Source organism: Neofelis nebulosa, chromosome 2 (genome assembly GCF_028018385.1).
Source record: "Neofelis nebulosa isolate mNeoNeb1 chromosome 2, mNeoNeb1.pri, whole genome shotgun sequence".
Classification (NCBI taxonomy): domain Eukaryota; kingdom Metazoa; phylum Chordata; class Mammalia; order Carnivora; family Felidae; genus Neofelis; species Neofelis nebulosa.
Window position 1 is genome coordinate 211,423,506 of NC_080783.1, and position 23,080 is coordinate 211,446,585.

Here is a 23,080-nt window from a genome sequence, read left to right on the forward strand (position 1 = left end):
GACAGGCTGGCAGCTTGGACCCCACACCAAATCCACAAACGTCACCCTTGACCAGCGGGCACGTGTTAAGGCCGTGTGTTAATCTCCGCCTCCTGTGTGGGTCTCCACTCCAGCACCCCCTGCTTCATTCCCACTGCCCCCAGCCTAGAGGTCCGCCTCCTCCCACCCCCTGCCCCCAGCAGCCTTCCCCAAACTCTCATGTGACTTCACACAGCCAGAGTTATCTTCCTCACATATCAACGGGATCGAATGACTCCCTTGCGTCTTTCTTGTTCAGTGATCCATACCGAGCACCTAGAACAGTGCCTGGGCCACGGAAGGCACTCTGTCACCAGCTGTTGAATGACTCCAAGGCGCTCACATGAGAAAGTCCCATCTGTAACGACCAGCCCCCTGCCTATTCAGTCTAGCTCATTCCAGCCGCTCCGTTCCCTTGACTTTCTCCACCTTCCCACAAACCTGCCTGCCACTGCCTGAGCACACCCCTCCAGGCCCAGCACACCCCATTACCCCCACACCTCTGGGCCTTTGCTTATGCTGTTCCATCTACCCAGACACCCTTCCTCCCTCTCCCTGGGGGACTGATACACTGTTCAATATTCCAACATTCTTTTTTTAGCAGGACCTCCTGGCACACCTCAGCCCGAGTTCTTTTCTGTCTCTTGTTCTCCTCTAAGCCCTGTGACATCATTTCCTACAGAATACTTGCTAGGGGCTAGGCATGAAGGTCCCACTTAGGAGGGCATCATTCCCAGAGTACAGATGAAGAAACCGAGGCTCGGTGAGGCAGGTCACACACAGTGAGCCAGTGCTGGGGCCTGACTGTATCACCGCCTCCCAGCAATGCTTGTCATTTACCAGTCACGAGGCTGGGAGCTTTTAAGGCCCCTGGGCCCTGCATCCCTGGGGCAGGCCTGGCCCTCACGCAGCTCCCAGGAGGTCCCAATCACCCAACCCCTGGACAGAACCTCCTGAGGAGCAGATACACCGCCAGCCTCCTCCCCTTCCTCTCTCTTCTGCCTTTTCTCCCAGGCTGGGCAGTACCTCTGGCAGGCTGCAGAGGAAGTGTTTGGAGGGAAAGGGGCTCCTTCCCAATTCCACGTCTTCCTATAAACTTAGGACGAGATCCTCGTGTGACAAGTCTCCAAAGCGCAAAAGCCGTTCACAGGTCCCAGAGCCGACCTTTCAACTACAGAAGCTATGCTCCAAACAAACCACGCAGAACGAAAACCAAAATCCAGCCCTGCAGGGTAACCCCTCTCCAGTGGCACTTCTGGGCTGACCCCGGCCCCGCCCCCGCGGCCCCGCCCACCCAGGCCCCGCCCCCGCCGCTCCCGCGGCTCCTGGGTTCCCAGGGCCCGGACCACCCGCGCGGCTTGGAGGGATCTGGCCCGGGGCCACCCAAGCTCAACCGAGAGTGCACAGGTGCCGCACGGCAGCGACCGGCCGGGGAACCGTAAGGACATCCAGGTTCCCTGTCCCCCCACCTCTCGGTTACGGAAAGCTTGCTTTCTCTAGGTGACCATCCCTGTCAACCAGACTTGGCGCTCCCAGGCCACACGTCTCCCGTCAGGAAGCAGACAAAAGATCTGGGTTGGACGGCAGGCAAGTACCTGCTGTGTGCCAGGCACGAGTGCCCCCGCCTCAGCCCAGGGGCCTGTCATGCGCATTGAACAGCGAAAAAACTGAGTTTCACCCCACTTTGCTCGCGCCCGATTTCTCACCGTTTTTTTTTTTTTTTTTTTTTTCTAGTACGTGAAACACACACTCCAATCGAAATCCCTGAAAAGCCTCGATTTCCACAAAAGTTAGGGATGGGAGAAGGGGGATCCATCGGGCAGCGCCAGGGTGGTTTCCGGGGACTTCCTGGGAAGCTCGGCTCTAAGCACGGGTGAAAGGTGCCTCTTGGGGGAGGCCAAGGGTTCGAAACCCGCCAGGCGGAGGGCACCTGTCCCCCGGCCGAGGCCAGCGCGATGCCGGGAGGCGGGGGGTCCCGCACCGCTGGGGCGCGGCTCCGGCGACTGCGGGTTCCGAGTCCTCCCGGCCGCAGACCCGGGACAGGAAGCTCCCGAACGGACGGACGGACGGACGGACGGACCCAGACTGCCCTCGACTCCCTCCCCGGCCGGGCGGGGAGCCAACACTCACTCCGCCGGGAGCCGCGGAGCGGAAGGCGCGGCGGCGCAGACTCACCCGGGCGGCTGCGGGGCCAGCTCGGTCACGGTCGCACTACCGGGGGCCGGGGGCTCCACGACCCCGTCCCCTCGGGCTGCCTCTTCCGGGGCGCTGTGATCCCAGGGCTCGGGGAGTCCCGACCCAGCGAGGCGGTGGCGGAGAGGGCGCACCGCCCGCGCCGGGACCGGGATGGGGACGCAGGAAGCGCAGCCTCGAGGCGCCGGCGTGCAGGAGGGAGGGACGGCGAGAGGCCGAGGGCGGCGCCGGCCCCGAGCGGCCTCGGGCCTGGAGAGGCGCCGCCCACCGGTCGACCCTCCCGCCCTGCCCTCCGCGCCACCCCCGGGCCGGCGGCACCCACGTCCTCGGGTGGGCTGGGGGAGTGCCGGGCGGGGACGCTAGGCCAAGTCCTCCCCCGCCCCCTGCCGCTAGGAGTTGGCGAAGCAGGGATGGGGGGAGGGAGCAGGGTCCAGACCTCCCCAACCCCGGGCCGCGGAACGGGACGTGGGGGTGGGAGGGGGGGAGGGTGACTCGGGCCGGGAGTCCAGGTTAGTTAAGGGTTAAGTAGCGCTGGGAGACTCCCCCGCCCCGGAGGCTGGTACGGCCCTGCGGACCCGCCTGCCGCGCCTCTACCTGGCGGGACACTCACCTGGCCGCCCGGTGCGCCGGCCTCGACCCCCACTTCCCGGGGAGGCTGCCGCCTCCCTCTCCACCCTAGGGCGTGTTCGGGGCGCCGGGGCCCGCCCGCACCGCCCTGGGCCGGTGGTTTGCGAGGTGACTGATGGGTGGAGTCGGGGAAGAAGGAAGCAGGTTTTTAAAAAGCGAGTCGGCTCCTGCCCTCCGCCCGGTCGCCCACCCCTCCCCGGTCCCCTGAGCACCCCCTGCGGGTTCCCGGTGGCCCGGCCCCGGGTGGAGCCCCTTCGGGGAGCCCGCGCCTGCATACGGGGTGCGGGCGCCCTGGCCGGAGAATTTCGCCTGCCCGGTGCTCGTTCCCAGCTTTCCGGAGAACTTTCCCGGTGGAACACGGGCTGTCGTCGTCCCGACCACCGGGATGCGGGCGGCGGCCCACCTCTGTTTAGCGCCTCAGAACCGCTGCCTAAGACCTGGCTCTGGGGAGGGTAAGCCCGAGCTGGCGAGGGCGCCTCTGCCCGCCGCACCTGGAGGTTTGCCCTGGAACCTGTGCGGCGCCCAAACTGATCTCAGCCAGACCGCAAAAGAAGCTGGATTCTGAACACAGGGGGAGAAGGGAAGCCGCCTCCTCTCCCAATCTTAGGTTGTTTGAATTCCAAGAGAGGACAGGCCGGGGTCCCCTTCTCGGTTCAGTTCTTTGAAGTTCAAACCCTGAGAAAAGCCAATAGGCAGCTGGCCGGGTATCAGAGACTATCCCTGAGGACAGAAGGCGCCTCCTGTTGGGAATCGGCTGTGTCCGGGATGAAATTAGACATCCTGGTGGAATCCAATGGAGTTCACTTCCAAACTGCCAAGTTCATGGGTGGGCATCATCCAAACGTGTGTATACCTATGTTGTCCCATGTGGGTATTTATTTCCCCATTGTTGCCTTTTAACTTGAACAGTCGCCGTCGAACAGGACCCTCGTGTCCACAAATAGGCATATTTGGGGCTGTCTTGTGATTTGGGGGTGAGGAAAGCATTTAGGGAAACAGTGATGCGTCTCCATGAGTATGACAGTAACAACTATCTCTCACATCCTCACTAAGGACCTGTTGCCAGGCAGCTACTCACTGCCCAGCCCACTTAATCCTTTTAACAACCTCAGAGATACTTTTGGGTTACACCCATTTTATAGAAGAGAAAGCTGAGGCTCTGAAAGGTGAGGTCACCAATTGCCCAAGGCCACACAGCTGGGAAGTATCAGGAGTTAGATCCCAGCTCGTGGACTCCAAAGCCCGCGCTCTCCCTGCTTTGGGAGAACTCCTTGTCACTGTGCACACACTCTCCCCCTTGAGACAAGGTTCCCTGCTTCTCCTGTCTGTCCTTCAGGAAAAGAAGTCGCTTCTGTCTCACTCTGCACGGTGACATAACTCTTTACAAGCCTGCCTCCTGCTCTCCTTGAGGATAGGGACCGCTGTGTCCCGCCCACTTCTCCTGGCCCTCGGCAGGTGCTCAATTAATTTTTTGGGGGGATGAATGAGAGCCCCAAATAGTCACATTATTTTATTGAATGGGGAGAACTCTCTGTGGAGGCAAGTGCCTGTGCTGACAAGCTTACATCGGAGAGCTGTATATTCCATCACCAAGTTTGGACCGTGAATTTGGGAAACTTCCAGTCTCCAAATGGTTGATGGGAAACAGTCCCACTTTCAGATAAGACCCAGAATCTGGCTTTCATTTCACTCTGCAAGACCGACTTTGGAGAGGCCTGGACTGGGGACAATCATTTCAGACAGCGGCTGCAGCTCCTACCTGCAGGCAAAGGGCGTCAGTACTTTTCCACGCCTGGATCCTACTCCAGAGCCACCCAGCTCTGCTGCAAACCTAACCGGGCAGGTCTATCTCAGCAAATCATCCTCAGAGTGTTCCTTTTAGGCAGCTCACCCCGGCTAATCTGGGGAGAGGCTGGAGAGATTCCCATCCAAAGCAGAGCCACAGGCAAACTAGAAACTGGCAAAGTTGTTTTTTTGTTTCTTTTTTTTTTTTTTTTGCCACGTCTCTCCTTATCATCCTACCCTTTGCAGCCCTTTCCCTCTATACTGTGAGTTTCTCTGATTCTCCTCTGGTTCGCTGGGTCTTATTGAGGAGCCAGACTTGACTGACCAGGGCCCAAGATATGTCCTTGGGGAAAGAGCCAAAGAAGTAAATCTCAAACGGTGGAAATTCTGTTAGCCGTGACCATAACAGGCAGTGGGGGAAGACGATGATTCCCATTTACTGAGCACTATGTTTCAAGAGTTCTGGAACATTGTATCGTTTAATCCTCAGAACAGCCTTAGAAGGGAAATTCTATTATTTTGGTGTTTCAGGCCAGGCTAACTGAGACTCAGAGAAATTACACACCTCCATCTGCTAACAAGTGGGAGGACCAGGATTCGAACTGATGTATGTGCTTGGTGTTAACCACTAGGCTAGGAATTCCAGGGGACAGGAAGGATCAGGGCTGCCCAAAGACATTCATATTCAAATGTCCATTCGAACGCAGATGTGTTACCTTACGTGGTAAAAGGGATTTTGCAGATATGATTCAGTTAAGGCCCTTGACACGGGGTGATTATTCTGGATTATCCTGGCGGACTGGGTGTCGTCACCGGTTCTTAGAAGAGGGAGGCATGAGGGTCAGAGAAAGAGATGTAGTGGTGGAAGCAGAGGGCAGAGCGATGTGTCCTGGGAGCGACTATGAGCCCAGGAAGGTGCTAGAAGCTCCTAGAAGGTGGAAAAGGTCAGTGATGGATTCTCCCCTGGGCCTTCCAGAAGGAGCACGGCTTTGCTGACGCCTTACTTTTAGCCACCGGAGACAGAGTTTGGACTTCTGACCTCTAGAATTGTACGATAATGAACTCGTGTTGTTCTAAGCCATGAAGTTTGTGGTGGTTTGTTGCAGAAGCCACAGGAAACTAACAGGTCTTGCGAACTCAGCCATGTAGACAGATGTAGACGCCTACCTTTGTCCACCATCAATCTCTTCTCCTGAGAGGCACCGTGATCCAGCCTGAACCATGAATTTAGGATGAGGCTGGGATATCATTAGCTCCGTCTTTTCGTTTCTGGGTCCTCTGCTGCTTATGAGTTGTGTCATGCTGGGAAGATATCTTGTCCCCTCTGAACCTCAATTTCCTCATCTGTAGAAACAGTGATGCTAAGGGGTGCCTGGGTGGCTCAGTCGGATAAGCATCCTACTTTGGCTCAGATCACGATCTTGCAGTTGAGGAGTTCAAGCCCTGCATCCGGCTCTGTGCTGACAGCTCGGAGCCTGGAGCCAGCTTCAGATTCTGTGTCTCCCTCTCTCTCTCTGCCCCTCCCCTGCTCACACTGTCGTCTCTCTATCTCTCTCAAAGGTAAATAAATATTAAAAAAAATTTTTTTAATTGGTGCTAATAATACCTACTTTGCAGGAACCAGTGCCATCTGAACACGATCACTTGGGGCACCAGCCTGTCCCTTTCCAAACGTCTGGATTCTAAGAGGAGAAGATGCTTCTCTGAGCATTCTCCTGGCAAACATTTCTGCTCTCTCGGGCTGAGTGGGCAAGATGCTAATTTAAAATATTAGACTGTCGGGGCGCCTGGGTGGCGCAGTCGGTTAAGCGTCCGACTTCAGCCAGGTCACGATCTCGCGGTCCGTGAGTTCGAGCCCCGCGTCGGGCTCTGGGCTGACGGCTCGGAGCCTGGAGCCTGTTTCCGATTCTGTGTCTCCCTCTCTCTCTGCCCCTCCCGCGTTCATGCTCTGTCTCTCTCTGTCCCAAAAATAAATAAAAAACGTTGAAAAAAAAATTTTTAAATATTAGACTGTCTCTGGCTGGTGACTAGTCCTCAATCTGTCAGGAAGTGAAGCTGAAAATCTACCTAGAGGAATAGATAACCACGTAGAACTCACCCAGGTTCTCAAGAACAGGTGTTCAAGGATTTTCATGGCTGACTACTTATAACAGTGAAAAACGGTTACCAACCTGAATGCCACCAGAAGAGAGCTGAATAAATTCTGGTGTGGGCTTGTGCCGGAATGCTATGTGGACGTGAAAAAGAAGGAGAAAGAGCTATCTGACAGGGAAGAGTATCCAACATGTATCATTAACCGAGAAAGGCAAGGGACTGAACATGATCATGCCACACAAACGGTTTTATTTTTTAAGATGTAGGCACATATATTTTACTTATGCATAGAAAATGCATGGAAGGGGTGCCTGGCTGGCTCAGTTGGTAGAGCAGGTGATCTTGGAGTTGTAAATTCGAGCCCCATGTTGGGTGCAGAGGTTACTTAATAAACACATATTAAAAAAAAAAGAAAAGAAAAGAAAATGCATGGGAGGAATGAAACCAAACTCTGGTTACCCTTAGAAATTGAAAAGTGAAAATGTGTGTGTGTGTGTGTGTGTGTGTGTGTGTGTGATGGGGGACATAATTTTTTTCAATAAGAATGTATTAAATTAATAGCATAAACGAAGAAAAAAAAAGGAGGCCAGGACCCTTTGCTCCTGTGCCTTCCCTGCTGCCTCTCTTTTCCTTCAGTCCATTCTGAGCAGGTGACTCCTTCTTCCCACTTACTCTTGACGCGGCTCATTTCTAAACCCTTGAGGGGCTGAGCAATGTCTCCACTGCGTGACTCTTGCCAGAGTCAGCAGTAAATCCCATACGTACGTGTACTTGGAACGTGGCCTTCATCTGGAGCGGTTCACATTAGTCACTGGGAAGGGATGTGTCTTGCGTGCGGGCGTCACCTGTGACATACTGAGCCAGCCTCTCGGAAGCTTGAATCAGGGCTGCATGACGGAGACATTGTGCTTATAGAGTGCACGGTGAAATCGGGTAGTGGGACTGTCGGCTTAAATGAAACCGTGTTCACCCCATTTCCTGAAAAATGTGCGTGTCAAAAAATACATCTCTACCTGAGTTGCCAGTGTAACTGGGCCTGTGTGGACAAATCAGACACCCCAGGATGGAACTGGTGAGGGCCTCACGGCATTAGAGCACAGCGTCTTGAGGCCCGTGAGCACAGACAGCCCCGATTCTCTCTCCTTATCACCCATGTTCTTTGGTGCCCCATCCCCTAGAACCTTCTTCTGTGTCTCCTCTGCAGTGTGGTTCGTCCAGCTGCTTCCTCACTGGCGTCCCTGCTCCCAGCCCGTCCCCTGGAAGGTCTTCTCCGTGTCGCACGGTTAGCACTGTGACACATAGGCCTGAGCCGCGGTTCCCCAGGGCTCTAGCACCAAGTCCAGACTTCTTGCCCAGGATACGAGGACTTCCTAACTGCTCAGCCTTGCTCATCACTCCCTCAGGCTGCAGGCCCTGTCACTCTTCTGCGGTCGCTTTTCCATCAGTGATGAAACCTTTCCCAGAAGCTCCCTGGGAACTTGCTTGATATCTCCCTCGCGGGGACTCGGTCACATACTCATTCTGAAACCCGTCACCGACGAGGGCCTTCGAGAGCGTTGTGGGCTCTCAGGATTTACCTGGGATCACGGGGGTCGGTGCAGACCCCCGAACCAAGTGGAGTTTCTGCCAAGAGGAAGAAGTGGCCAAGGCACCCGCAGGTGCTGGGAGGCCACCTGGTCAAACAGAGGCAGGAAGCCAGCTGCAGAGAGAGCCGGAGAGAAGCCTCCTGGATTGCTCTCCGCCTTCCTTCCAGCTCTTAGTGCTTGAGCAGCATTCTTGTTTTTCCCGTGGGTTTCCTTGTTTTCACTTAAACTGGTCTGATGAGTTTCCCTTTCCTGCAATGAAAGGATCCTAAGAGAATCCCTTTGAAGCTCTTGCAAAGGCTGAACACAGTGCTAGAGGCCAGGCACGGAGGCCCTGATCCTCTCCGGGTCAAGTCACCACATAGATAACTACGCGGGAAACCGCCAGCAACAGGTCCTGGGTGACTTGGATTCCGGGAAACCCATTCACTTCTAGGATAAGTAAGTCATGACAATAGCAGCGACGTTTACACAGCGCTAACTACTTGCCGGGCACCGTCCCACGCACGTCCCAAGTACGGTCTCGTTAATCATCCTCGTAACCCTAGGAAGAAGGTACTGTGCTCCACCCCCCTTGTCCAGACGAGGAAACTGAGACACAGAGAGGTTAAATGACTTTTTCAAGCTCACTCAGCTGGTCGTTGCTGGCGCCCGGCTGTGAACCCAGGCTGCCTGTGCTCTGTGTGCCCACACACTTCTCTCCACACTAGCTCTCATGCTAATGTGGCCCGCGATGCTCTCAGGGACTCAGGATCCGGGTTTGGAGGGTGGGAGAGGAGTCTGGGAACTGAGACTCAGCTTCCGCTGGCTGAGAAGAACCCAAAGCACGACAGTGTCTTCCATACATTGCACACATACTGCTGGAGTGATATTGACGAAAGTGGTTTTGTTTTTTTTCTTTTTTATTTAAAAAAACTTTTTAAAATGTTTGTTATTGAGAGACAGAGAGAGACAGAGCATGAGCAGGGGAGGGGCCGAGAGAGAGAGGGAGACACAGAATCGGAAGCAGGCTCCAGGCTCCGAGCCATCAGCCCAGAGCCTGACGCGGGGCTCGAACTCACGGACCGCGAGATCGTGACCTGAGCCGAAGTCGGACGCTTAACCGACCGAGCCACCCAGGCGCCCCCGGTTTTGGTTTTTTCTCTCCCCTTTGCTGTTTCAGCCAGTGGCTCTTCTTCGGGCTAAGCCAGATTCAGCAGAAAAGCAGAATCAAGACTTTGGCGTCGTAAGAACCCAAGCTTTGAGTTTCAAAAGTGGGAGCCCCGGGCATACGTAAAGTTTATGGCATTAACAAAAGGTTTGGAGACTAAGCGACAATCACTGGACTAAGCAACAATGTTGGACCAAGATCCAACAATCATTTGCCCAGACCCAGATAAGGTCAGATGTCTCTGGGCTGGGGGTCCGCGCAGAGGGGCCGAGGAGGGTGGAAACAGTTATGAGGACGTGGGTCTCCACAGAGGTGAGTGGTGGCAGCAGCGATGGCCCTGTGCCAGCTGTGAGAGTGGGTGTGGGTTGGTGGGGGGGGGAGCCCAGGTGTCTCTCACCCCGTATGGCGTGGGAGGGGATGGTCACGGAGTGGTTGGCAGAGGGGCTGAGACGCCTGTGCCCTCAGAGTGACAGGGCCTGTGACAGGCCCTGCCAATGTCTCCCGTGTGCCTGCGAAGAGGCCGAGAGAAGAAAGATGGAGAAGCTGGGTGAAGAGAGGGCTTCCAGGAGGCTGGGAGGGCACGTCTGCCACCCGGAAGACAGAAATGAGGCCATCTCAGCAGGTGCCAGAGAAGGCCAGGTTGCCGCGGGCCCCTGCCCGGGGCTTGGAACTCTGTGAGCTCCCTTCACCAGGAAAAGAGATACGGACACAACCCAGAACAAGTGGTGGGCAGACTCTGATTAACTGTGATTCAGCGTCTCCTGCCCAGCAGAACGGGGACTTGAAACAGAAATTAAGCCTAGTTGTGGGGCGCCTGGGTGGCTCAGTCGGTTAAGCATCCGACTTCAGCTCAGGTCACGATCTCACGGTCCGTGAGTTTGAGCCCCGTGTCGGGCTCTGTGCTTACAGCTCAGACCCTGGAGCTTGCCTCGGATTCTGTGTCTCCCTCTCCCTCTCCCTCTGCCCCTCCCCAGCTGGTGCTCTGTCTCTCAAAAATAAATAAACAGGTTTAAAAAATTTTTTAAGAAACTAAGCCCAGTTGTGAAAAACCGAAGTTACGTCTCTTGCGCACTCCACGATGTGGACTGAATGTCCTGCCTGCTTCCCTGTTCCTAAAACAGCTTTGCGTGTTCAAGAGAAATGGGGGAAGAGAGCCTGTAGCAGAGGCCTGATCCTCCCGCATGTTCTGTATCCTCTTTCAGGCAGCCCTCCGGGCTTGGTCTCCTACCACCCAAGCCGTCCCTGTGCCCTCATCCCCTGCGGAAAAGCCTCCTAGTATTGATAGAGTGGGGGTGATGGTACTTCATACCGTCCCTCTATCAGCCACCAACCAACAACGTACCTGCATTCACCATGCCTGTCACGCAAATAATTGTGTCTACGGGGGCGGAAGTTCAAGACGACACTGTGCTGTCTCGGTACTTGCTGTCTTTGCCCGTGACTCTTAGGACTGTTTAGACCAGAGTCTTGCAACCTTGATGCTATTGGCATCCGGGCGGGATAAATCTTTACTGGGGGGCTGCCCTGTGCACGGTGGGATGGTTAGCGGCTTCCCTGACCTCCACCTACTAGATGCCAGTAGCGACCCCCCCATCGAGTTTTGACCGCCAAAAATGACTCCAAACATTGTCAACTGTCCCCAAGGGGAGGGGAGAATCATCCCCAATGAAGAACCACCGCTTAAAAGATTTTGCATACACGCCCCCCCCCCCCCAGCATGTGCTTTTTGCTCTGAGGTTGATGTCAGTGAAGGTAGAAGGCAAAATCTAACCAGAAAAATAGTGGTCTGGACGTCAGAAGACTTGGGGGTCAAGTCTCACTCCCTACCTGTGTGACCTTAAGCAGGGCATCTAACTTCTTTGAGCCTCAGTTTTCCCATATGTGTATTGGGGATGATAAATGAGGAAAGGGATGTTAGTTTGTTTTGTTCGCTACTGTATCCCCAGTATCTAGAATAGTACATAGTAAGTGCTCAATAAAAATATGTTGCTTGGTTGACTGAGTCTCTGCCCTGCCTCCCCTCCCGGGACTTCTGCAGGGTTCAACTGAAAAAGTCTGTGAGCACTTCCATGGCTGAATAAGCTCTGTGGGTTGTACCAGCGTCAACATCCTGGCCACGCTGTTGTATGAAAGCTACACAAGATATTACCACGTGGAAAGACTGGGTGAAGGTCATAAAACCTTCCTGTAATTTTTTTTTTTGCAATTTCCCGTGAATCTGTTACTATTTCAAAGTAAAGACTTCAACCTAAATAGAATAAATACATAGGGACAAAATGGAAATAAGAATTCCCCAAAACGAGGCGCCTGGGAGGCTCAGTCGGTTAAGCGTCCGACTTCGGCTCAGGTCATGATCTCACAGTCTGTGGGTTCGAGCCCCGCATCGGTCTCTGTGCTGACAGCTCAGAGCCTGGAGCCTGTTTCAGACTCTGTGTCTCCCCCTTTCTCTGTTCCTCCCCTGCTCACCCTCTCTCTCGCTCTCTCAAAAATAAATAAACATTAAAATAATAAAAAAAAAGAATTCCCCAAAACACGTGCAGCATAAAAATAGTTAAATTCCCTAGATCACTAGAAGAGGGGAGAGACTCAGATCACAAACTCGAACCTACAGGAAATGGAACGACTTTTCCATGACTCAGCCTGATTTATCTCAGGAGCTCCTATTCTGCCACGTGGCAGAAATGTTTCCCTCCTCGTCTGCTGGGGTTGCACCTAAATTCTGCAGGCTTGTGTCAAGTGAAAGCCTCCTAGGGGCACATCTGGGGCAGATGCCATCCATCCCTGTTCCCAGACTGGCTGCTGGGCTGTTGGTCCCCGCAGGTCCGTGCTGAGCCTGAGGGAAGCTGGCAGGACTGATGATGAGTCACTACCTGGCGTCCTCTGATTCACATGCAGTCCACAGATACATTTTATTTGACCCATATGGTATTAAAAATTTTTTTTTAATGCTTATTATTTTTTTTTAATTTTTTTTTCAACATTTTTAATTTATTTTTGGGACAGAGAGAGACAGAGCATGAACGGGGGAGGGGCAGAGAGAGAGGGAGACACAGAATCGGAAACAGGCTCCAGGCTCCGAGCCATCAGCCCAGAGCCTGACGCGGGGCTCGAACTCACGGACCGCGAGATCGTGACCTGGCTGAAGTCGGACGCTTAACCGACTGCGCCACCCAGGCGCCCCTTAATGCTTATTTTTGAGAGAGAGGGAGAGAGAGACAGAGTGTGAGCAGGGGAGGGTCAGAGAGAGAGGGAGACACAGAATCGGAAGTGGGCTCCAGGCTCTGAGCCGTCGGCACAGAGCCCGACGCGGGGCTCGAACCCACCACCCGCGAGATCACGACCTGAGCCGAAGCCGGACGCTTAACTTACTGAGCCACCCAGGCGCCCCCTGACCCATATAGTATTTTAAAAGATCAGTTGCCAATAACCTGCAATGGGAGTTTTCACATAAGATACTTGAAAGGAAAAAAAAAAGATGTTCATGTCTTGTAAAAAATAATATTTTCATGTCTCGTAAAGACAAAACAAAACAAAACAGAATCTAGACACCTGGGGCAGATCACTCTGGGCACACGACCCAATGGGGCAGTGATCCGCGGGACCCTCCTCTGTGGCGGCTGCCCCTATACAACAGGCATGCCCCCAGTGGATTAGCCACAGTTTCCCCCCATTTCCTATCAACACGGGGCCTGGATTCACTCATCTGCAAAATTTGCCTGGCTCCCATAGACACTTGAGTTGGCAGTCCCCACTGTTTCCTATTGCTGTGTCACTTTTGGGTCCCTGGGGCCCATTTTTCTCCTGCTCCTTGCTGGGGTGAGAAAAACACTGGGGAGCTGTCTCAGACCCGTTTGCCTAGATCTATCAAATGGCCACTCAGTCCAGGGTCTTGCTGCCCTCCCTGGCTCCACACCGGATAGGGACACGATGGGACACAGCCCAGGGCCCTCATTCTCAGTTTTCCTCCTTTCCTTTCAGACTCTCCCTCCTCCTCCTGACCTGGGAACCTTTATTTTTGCCCTAAGAGGCAGGAATCCTTGCTAGTCCAGCTTCCGTGTCTTTCTCCCCACTTTGCCCCCCCACCCCCACCCCCATTCTATTGTCTATACACAACAGTCCTTTCTCTTTCCCCTTATTTGCCAGGCTTTCAAAATCCAAAAGCCAGGATTGTTTGGGTCTCTTTTTTACACTGTGTCCTCCCTTCCTGGAGGCATATGGTAACATCTGCCTGAATTTTGCGGGGCGGAGAGGATCTTGAAACAGTAACAAAAACTGGGAATAAAAAACACACCCGTTAACTTATGAGGTCACCCTCCGTCATCTGTCTACATGCCAGGGGCTGTGCTAAGCAATTTACGTGTGTTACCTCATTTCAACCTCAAACTGGAAATGAGACTGAGGTGAAGTGTTTGTCCAAAGTCAATAGCTAATGAGGGGGCATAGCTGAGAGGTGAACCCAGAGTAGATCAACCCAGCCACCCAGGTCCCCCAAAGGTATGGCCTGACTTCACCTCCCACCTCTCTGCTTCCGGCACTCCCAGGTCCCTGACCATCTGTGCGCGGTAGAGGCCAGTCGGAATCCTTACCTGGGGGAAACTGAAAGGCCATTGGCCTAGATTTTCCTAAGGCCCGCCTATGCCCCCGGCTGATTGGCAGGGTGGCTGTGACCGTCAGCTTGCTGATCATTGGCCCAGGGAAATCTATTGACCTCCACCGCGCGCCACTTTAACCGCAGCAGGAGAGTCCAGACTGTCAGGACAGATCAACTCCCTGGAGAACAGAGATAAAAATGGAAGGATAAAACGAGAGCTTGAGTCAGAAAGTTGGCAAATCCAGTTACAGGAAAGCGTAGATGCATGCTGGCGGCTGTCAATGTGTCCGTCGGCAGCCTGCCTTGCAAGCTGAGGGCATCCACCTTGCAGAGCATCCGCACCAGGTTTGGACAGACCTTTGGGCTAACTGGCCCTCTGTTTGGCCAGAGGGAGGGAAGGGTTTTGTTTCGATTTGGTTTTAGTTCCGTGGAATTCAGTGTTAAAAAAAACAAAAGTTGCATCATTTGAGATTGAGATATTTTCCTGCTAGAAACTTAACCCTTTCTTTCACCTGTATTGCCTTTTAGCTAACCCCAGGCACCATTTGAAATGCGGGCACTTGTGTTTAGAGTTGTTTCTATATGAGGTAGTCTCGGTCGATGCTTGGGCACATGGCTCTGCAGCTGGGTTATCTGGGTTCAAATCCTGGCTCTGTAGTCACGCTACAGCCCCTCGGGTGAGTCATTCAGTCTTGTGGAGCCTCAGCTTCCTCATCTGTACAATGGGGTTATTAATAGTCCCGACCAAGTCGATGTCTGTCAAGTGCAGCAAGCAATGCGTGGCTCGTAAGTTCAGTAAAAGGAGGATCTTATTACTGGAGAAAAACTCCCAACACGAATGAAACTGTTCTGGGTCAGGGAGGGGTGGGGTGATAATGTCGCTGCTCTTGAGGCTGGGGTCACTCGGCACACCTGTGATCGGAGGGTCAAGGACATAGTCCTGCCAGTTGAACTAGACTCTCCAGCATCTCGGCTGGCACCGGAGTACCAGCTGTGGGACTAGTGAGCCAGAGAGGCCAGGAGGAAGGTGCCAGGCTGGGATCACCCAGCTCATCCTGGATGGTGGAGCACTGATGGGGGAGGAGAGCAAAGGGTGGAGAAATGGGGCCCACTGGGAGGGCCTGGCTCTCAGGAAAGGGGTGGGAGGGGGGAAGGGTAGGTAGGAGGGGAGAGGAGGAGCACCAGCAGCCTGGGCCAGAAGCAGCTGGGCCCTGTGTCCTCTCGGCTTCTGGGGGCCAGGCTGCTCAGGAGGAAGTCGTGGCCAGACGTGCTGAGTTCTGAGTTAATGCCTTTGTGGGCTGCCGGAGGCAGTGGGAACTGCCACCCGATCTCATGGAAATCCCCTGTTGATGGCGGGGGGTGGGGGGGGTGGGTCCCCCTGTGCTGGAACTCTCCTCTGGCTCCAGCCCTTTACTTATTCATTCTTCCTTCCTTCCTTTCTTCCTTCCTTCCTCCCTTTCTTTCTTTCTCCCTTCCTTTCTTCCCTCCTTCCCTCCTTCCTCCTTTTTCTTTCTTTCTTCAAAACATAATTTACATTTAGTGAAGTGCAAAACTCTTTAAGTGGACAGCTCGATGGGTTTCTACCCATGTACAGTCACCACCCAGATCAAAATCTAGAGCATTCCCAGGACCCAAGAAGGCTGCCCCAAACCCTTTCCCGGTTCAAGACTCCCCAAAGTCACCCCAATTCTAACCTTTATCACCTTCAACTACTATTCCCTACTTTTGAACTTCAAATGCACAGAATCATAACAGTGTGTATCCTTTTGTGACTGACTTCTTTCAACATTCTATCCGGGTTTTCGTATACCTGTCCTCCATTCTTCTTACCGGCTGTATAATATTCCACTGTATGAATGTCCCATTATGTATGTTTTTATTTGCTTCCTTTCTGGCTTGGGGATATTATGAATAAAGTAGCTGTGAACATTTTTGCACCTGGCTCTTGGTGCCCAGAAGCCCTTGTTTCTGTCAGGCATACAGAGGTGGTTCCAGCCCTTTTATTTTATTTCATTTTTGAAAAATGTTTATTTATTATTGAGAGAGAGAGAGGGAGACACAGAATCCGAAGCAGGTTCCAGGCTCTGAGCTGTCAGCACAGAACACGACACAGAGCTCGAACCCGTGAACCGGGAGATCATGTCCTGAGCTGAAGTTGGACGCTCAACTCACTAAGCCACCTAGATGCCCCGGTTCCAGCCCTTTTAGACATTCTTTTAGCAAATGCTCCAACACAGGCACCAGGGTGGCTCAGTCGGTTGAGCATCTGACTCTTGATTTCTGCTCAGGTCATGATCTCACGGTCGTGGGATCGAGCTCTGTGTCAGGCTCTGTGCCGAGCTGAACATGGAGCCTGCTTTGGATTCTCTCTCTCTCTCTCTCTCTCTCTCTCTCTCTCTCTCTCTCTGCCCCTCCCCTGCTTGCACTCTTTCTCTCTTAAAAAAAAAAAATTAAAACAAGAGAGAGAGAAAATGCTCCAAGATAAGGAAATCGGGAACTAGTGTGTTTCCCTCCCCACCCCTCCCCTCCCCCTGCACAGCCGCCTCGGGGTTGCAGGCATGAGAGTCTGAGAAATGGAAAGGAGACAGAGGCACCACGGCAGCCACATCCAGAAGAAGATGTAAAAATATGTTGGCCACTTGCCAAGAGCATTTCCCCTTTCAAAAACGACATCTGACCTTGTGCTGGCAATGTACATAGAGATCTTCTGAAACCTGGAAGAAAGTTCTACTCATTCTCCTGCTGATGGTGCCTGTTGAGTCTTGAAAGTAGCTCAGGAATTCAGACATGAGTGAATCCATTTCTCCCATTTTACAGATAGGAAAACTGATGCCCAGAGAAGGGACTTACCGAAAGCCTCACAGCCGGTGACATGACAGGGCCAGGGACACAAAGATTCCTGGCCTCTAGCGGCCTCCTCTGCAAACTGGGAGGAAGGGAGGGGTGCCTGGGTGGCTCAGGCAGTTAAGCGTCCGAGTCCCGGTCTCAGCTCGGGTCTTGATCTCAGGGTCCTGAGTTTGAGCCCCAGGTTGGGCTCTGTGCTGAGTGTGGAGCCTACTTTAAAAAAAATTGCAGATTGGGAGAAAGGGATTATATTCATTGGCCTTTCCCAGTGCCTATCTGCCAAATGGGAACTGTTGTCCCAAGAGTTTAGCATCTTCTGGTCGGTCACCCTTCCATGATTATTGGATGTCAGATTCTAGATTTACTCTGTTCAACCTTGACCGCCTACCATGTGCCAGCTATGGTTTTCATTTCTGGGCACACAGCAGGAGAGGAAACAGACTAGCATTCCTGCTCTCATATAACTTGCATCTCCCAGGGGAGAAGACCAATAAACTCAGAAATAAGTACAGAGAGTGAGGTGAGTTGGAGAAAGATCAGTGCTATCAATTAAATTTTTTTTATTGTTTATTTCTTTTTGAGAGAGACAGAGACAGAATGCAAGCAGGGGAGGGGCAGAGAGGGAGGGAGACACAGAATCCGAAGCAGGCTCCACGCTCTGAGCTGTCAGCACAGAGCCCGACGTGGGGCTCGAACCCACGAACCGTGAGATCATGACCTGAGCCGAAGTCGGACGCTTAACCGACTGAGCCACCCAGGTGCCCCAATCAGTGCTATAAATTAAAGCAGGAAAGAGGAGGAAATGTTGGAGGCTTGGGGGACAGGGAGGGTGGGAATTTTGAACACAGTGGTCAGGGAAGGTGATATTCAGAAGCCCTGAAAGAGGTGGCGGGTGCAGTGGTGAGGGGGGCTGAGGGACGGGGAGAGTGTTCTGGGCAGGGGGACAGCAAGTGCAAAGGCCCTGAGGCAGGATCCTGGCGGTAACTGGGGAACATTAAGGATGGTTTGGTGGGAATGAGTCGAACGAGTGGGAGGAGTATGGAACATGAGGTCAGAGAGGCGAGGGGCAGAGGGCAGAGGGGCCGTATAGGTGGCTATAAGGACTTTGGCTTTTATTCAGTGACATACAGAGCCTACAGAGTTTCCCTCAGAGGAGTGACGAGATCTGACTTAACATTTCTAAGGGGAGTTGGCTGCTATGTGGAGAACAGATGGAGACGAGGACAGAAGCAGGGAGACCAGTTAAGAGGCTGTGACAACAATCCAGGGACAGATGGGTGGGGGGGGGGCTTGGGCAGGCAGGCGGGGACAGCGGAGGGAGGCATGGAGTTTTGAAGGCAGCACCCACCGGACTTCCTGGCCAGTTCATATCCATCTTAATGCAAGACCCCCTGGGATGCAGAGCAGGTGCGCTTTGCAAAGAAGCAAATCACTGAGTTTCAGGTAGAAGGTGTTCTCCATCCTTCCAGATCCCTCCTTCAGGTTTCCTTCCCCAAAGTCAGCCAGGGAAAGGTCTCACTGTGTCCTCCCCCAACACGGGCCTGAGCCCTTCAAGCAAGTAAGTGTGTGTGTGTGTGTGTGTGAGAGAGAGAGAGAGTTTGGGGCAGGGGAGGTCACTTTGATTCTTCTTCTCCTGTCCTTTATCCACACCCCAATTTCTCTTTCCTCTGGGAGCTGTTGTGACAAAGCCCCCCCCCCCACCCCCCACTCACCAGGGCTCTAAGCACCTGTGCTGCCTGAAGACGCTCCAGCCCCACTGACCTTTCTCCTTTGGGTCCCAAGACTTCCACCTCTGCTCTCTGCCTTCTCTAAAAAAATATATATATATATATATTTTTTTTTTAAATTTTAAATTATATATTTAATTAATTAATTAATTAATATTAATAGTTAATAAATTATATATATATAATTTTTAAATTAATTTTGAGATAGAGGAAGAGAGAGCAGGGGAGGGGCAGAGAGGGAGAGGGAGGGAGAGAGGATCCCGAGCAGGTTCTGCACTGTCAGCAAAGAGCCCGACGTGGGGCTCAAACCCATGAACTGTGAGATCATGAGCTGAGCGAAGTCGGGTGCTCAACCCACGGAGCCACCCATGTGCCCCTCTGCTTTCTTTTTAACACTGCAATTTGTAATGATTTACTTCTTTGTTTACTTACTGGGTGTTTGGCCTCTTGTGCTGTAAGGCAGGGAATGGGTTGGTCCTGTTCACTCTCAATTCCCCAAGTACTAAGCTCAGCGCCTAGAGGGACAGATTAGCGGGGAAGTCGGCAGCGCCTCTGAGATGGCCAGAGTGACCCCCACCTCCTGGTAGTCCCAGCTTAGCCATCCCTTCCCACACTGAATGGAGCTGGCCCTGTGTGACCAAGAGTGTGAGGGTGACACATGGAGGTGACAGTATGTGCCTTCCATGCTATATATATGTATATATGTATTTATCATACGTGAGGCTTTTAAAGGCTATTTCCTTCCTCCCTTCCCCCCTTCCTCCTTCCTTCCTTCCCTCCTCCCTTCCCTCCTTCCCTTCTTCTCTCTTTCCTTCCTTCCTCCCTCCCTCCCTTTAGATGCATATAAAATCTCCCGCTGGTTCTGTTGCATTGAACCCTAATACACAGGTATCGGGGATTATGAACTCTAAAGCCAAATTACCTGGGTTCAGATCCCAGGTCTCCCATTTACCTGCTCTGGGACTGTGGACAATTTCTTAATCTTTTTGCCTTGGTTGCCTCATTATAAATAGGAATTACACCGACCCCATTGGTTTGTACATATTAAATGAATTTTTAAGCGTGAAAGCAGCTAGAACCTGGCAAACACTCACTATGGGGCTGTTCGCTACAGCCCTTTTACTTAGCACACAATAGGTGCTCAATAAATATTCTCCAAATGGATGGCTGGCTAGCGAGCGAGAGGGGCCAAGGGTCCTTGTATGCCAATTCCTTCCCGGGGGTTGCTTCCGAGTTCAAGTCTTTATAGGTAGGAGGGCTTTCAAAGAACATTTTCTGTCCTCCTCCTTTTCACATGCCTACTCAAAAACGATTCATTGTTTGTCTGAAATTCAAATTGAACCGGGCATTACATTTGCCTTCATTTTCTCTCGAGACCCTAAACGTGCCACATCTTCTCGGAGGCTTAGTGAGGTCACCTCTGTGTGATGGGCACTCGTGTGTGTCCGCTTGGCCAGGCTCTGCCCGTCAGTTACACATCCTGCCTCGACAGCCCCTCAAACTCCTTGCAATAAATTTCCGAATACATGCCTTCTACTGATTCTGGTCCCCTGGTTGGGACCTGAGCTATGCAGCCCGCTTCTCCCACACGTGCATGGCAGGGCTTTGGTCACCTGCATGGCTGGGTTCCTTCAGCTTTCAGTTCTAAAGTCCTACAGTTCTAGGATTAGGTTGATGGAAACCGAGTCCCGAGTAGGGGTGGGGAATGAGGGTTTCAGCTCAGAGGAGAGACCGGTTGCAGGTGGAATGTCGTGACTTTAACTACTTGAGGGCCAGGGTCGCCGATGCTTGTTGCTTTTCTGGCGGCCTGACATCTGTCTCTCCCCCCCCCCCCATTCTCATGTCCTTTTGGGGGGATTACTCATCTCGTCTGTGCACAGTCCGGTAGAAAGGAAGGTACTTGGGGGCTCCGCCCTCCCACAGCCACGGCGGTGGGCACGTGACCCAATCAGATGCTCCCCTTCTGGATCTGAAGTTGAGCAGACCCATCCATCCAGCGATGCCCTGGGAGCGCCTTCCAGTAAATTCCCTCTTGCAAAAGCCAGGCAGGGCTGGTTTCTGCTACTCATTTCCTTCTTTACTGGTGTCCTTTCCACTAAAATGTGAACTCCAGGGCAGTGGGGACTGTCTGGTCCAGTGCAATATTCCCAGTGCCTAAAACAGTGCCTGGCACCTAGCGGGTGCTCAATTAAATGCTTGTTGAATGAATTGACAGTAGTCAGGCCTGAAGGGGAGGCCGATTCCCGAACAATGGCTAATAGTTCGACCTCATGAGGCAGACTGTGGGGGTTTCTCTCCCGAAAAACTGGGATAATGTTACCTATCTCCCGAGGTTATCAGGACAAATAGGTTGGTGTCACTGAAATGCTTACAATAAGGCCTCGCATAGGGGCACCTGGGTGGCTCAGTCGGTTAAGCATCCGAATCTTGATTTGAGCTCAGGTCATGATCTCGTGGCTGTGGAGTAGAGTCCCACGTCGGGCTCTGCACTAAGCATGGAGCTTGCTTGGGATTCTCTCTCCCCCTCTCTCTCTCTCTCCCTCTCTCTGACCCTCTCCCACTTACACTCACTCTCTCTCTCTCTCAAAATAAATAAAAATTAAAAAAAAAGTAAGTCCCAGCATAGAGGAAGCACTATAAAATTATAATCAGCCATTGCTGTGAGCAGGGTACCAGCTACCCTCTTCACTTAGGGCTCATCAGGGACTGTGCTAAAATCCTGATACACGTGATCTTGTTACTTTCACACCTTAAATTTTCCAACCGAAAACTAGGTTACCTTGCGAGGATGTGGGGAGGATGCATTCACTCGCTGTCCATACTGTCTGCTTTCTTTCCCGGAGGCAGCCACCCAAGGCTTCGGCGGGCACCGGCTGGGCACAGCAGGCAGGAAGGATGGGAGGTCTGGTCCCGTGTCCCTCCCCGTGCCTCCAGCGGAATGGGGGGCAGCCCCAGCCGTGTTGGCTGCTGGCAGAGCTCAGTGTCCCGAAGTTCCAGAGGTTTTCAGTTCCAGTTAGTACACAATCCAAAAGAGGGTGACCAACCTGCACTGGTTTGCTGAGACTTCCTTAGTTTCAGCATATTCCGGGAAGTCCCGTATTCCGGGAGCCTCCTCAGTGCTGGGCAAATTGGGACGGTTGGTCATCCTAATCCAAGATGACCTAGAGGGTGTCCTGACATGTGAGCAGTTCACGGCGATGGAGAATAAGCACAGCCAGGCAGGCGGCTGGCACCTGGGAAACTCGTCATCAGGTGGCAATGGCCTCGTCGCTGGTAGGGGGCTCAGGGGCAAGAGCCCCGCATGGGTACGGTCTGGGGTGAGCTTGGGTATCAGGTGAATATATTAGCATGTCTTTGTCATTTGCAAGTCCCAAAACAAAACAAGACACCAATTGACTTAGGGAGAAAAGAGAATGTGAAGTCTAGGACTAGAACAGCTTCAAGTATGGCTGGATCCAGGTGAATGAAATGATGTCATCTAGATAACGTCTCTCTCCATCTTTTGGCTTTCCTTCTTTTCTGTGCTGCCTTATTCTCAAACAACTTCTCTCTCATCTTGGTGGCTCTGGCTGGGTAAGACTGATGCCCTCCCAGGTATAAGGGGGAGAGTGAGTGATTCTCTTGGCCAACAATTTCAATATAAGCTCACTTTTGGCTCTGACTGGGTCACATGCTCATTGCTGAACCAATCACTGGGGGGCAGGTAGGGGAATGAAACACTACTCTGATTGGCTTAGCATAGCTCCCATGCTCTACCCAAACCTGAGGGTCTTGGCACCTGGGTTATGGGGACAGGTGGGCTGAATTTGCCCCCGTGACTGAATACAAATGAGGATAGTAATAATGGTAATACCAACACCAATAATAACAGCAGCCAGCATTTACATAGCTTGCTCTGCTCTCAGCGGTAACGAGGAGGGAGGACGTCTGGGAACGAGGCTGGATACCTCTAGGAAGTTGTTTCGGGAAACTCTTACATTGGATGGGAAGTTGGATTAAAATGTCAGTGATGTTTAATCTCGGCTGCATGTGAGGAACACCTTTTGAAGAATCACACGAGCTCCACCAATGGAATAGTAATCTCTGGGGGCGGGACCCTAACATTAGGGTGTAAAAAATGCTCCAGGTGTTTCTACCATGCCTCACCTCCAGGATTAAGAACGACCTAGCTCAGTGTGTCTAGGGTGGAACAGCCGTGTGTTTTGTTTTTTAATTTTTTAAAAATATTCATTTATTTTTGAGAGAGAGAGAGAGAGAGAGAGAGCATGAGTGGGAGAGGGACAGAGAGAGAAGAGGAGACACAGAATTCGAGGCAGGCTCCAGGCTATCAGCCCAGAGCCCGACGCGGGGCTTGAACTTGTGAACCACAGATCATGACCTGAGCCCAAGTCAGAGGCTTAACTGGCTGAGCCACCCAGGGCCCAGGGGCCCCTTGGAGCATGTGTTTTAAACATCCATTCAGGTGTTT

The 23,080-nt window shown here is 52.7% G+C and overlaps 1 protein-coding gene and 1 long non-coding RNA gene across 6 annotated transcripts in view; one reads left to right on the forward strand and one right to left on the reverse strand.

Moving 5' to 3' along the window:
• Nucleotides 1-2,510, reverse strand: part of TMEM51 (transmembrane protein 51) — a 55,364-nt gene extending 52,854 nt beyond the window's left edge. For 3 of the 5 annotated variants that reach the window (XM_058719008.1, XM_058719003.1, XM_058719002.1), the window contains exon 1: nucleotides 2,194-2,510. The gene's annotated coding sequence lies outside the window, so the exon portion shown is untranslated. Of the gene's footprint in view, nucleotides 1-1,044; nucleotides 1,171-2,193 lie in introns of those variants that run through there. The other 2 variants (XM_058719007.1, XM_058719005.1) reach the window with 1 other exon arrangement.
• LOC131505444 (uncharacterized) lies at nucleotides 1,147-1,700 on the forward strand. The gene is made up of 2 exons (XR_009258398.1): nucleotides 1,147-1,250; nucleotides 1,519-1,700. It is a non-coding gene; the product is annotated as an uncharacterized LOC131505444 (long non-coding RNA).
• Nucleotides 2,511-23,080: the final 20,570 nt, after the last annotated feature.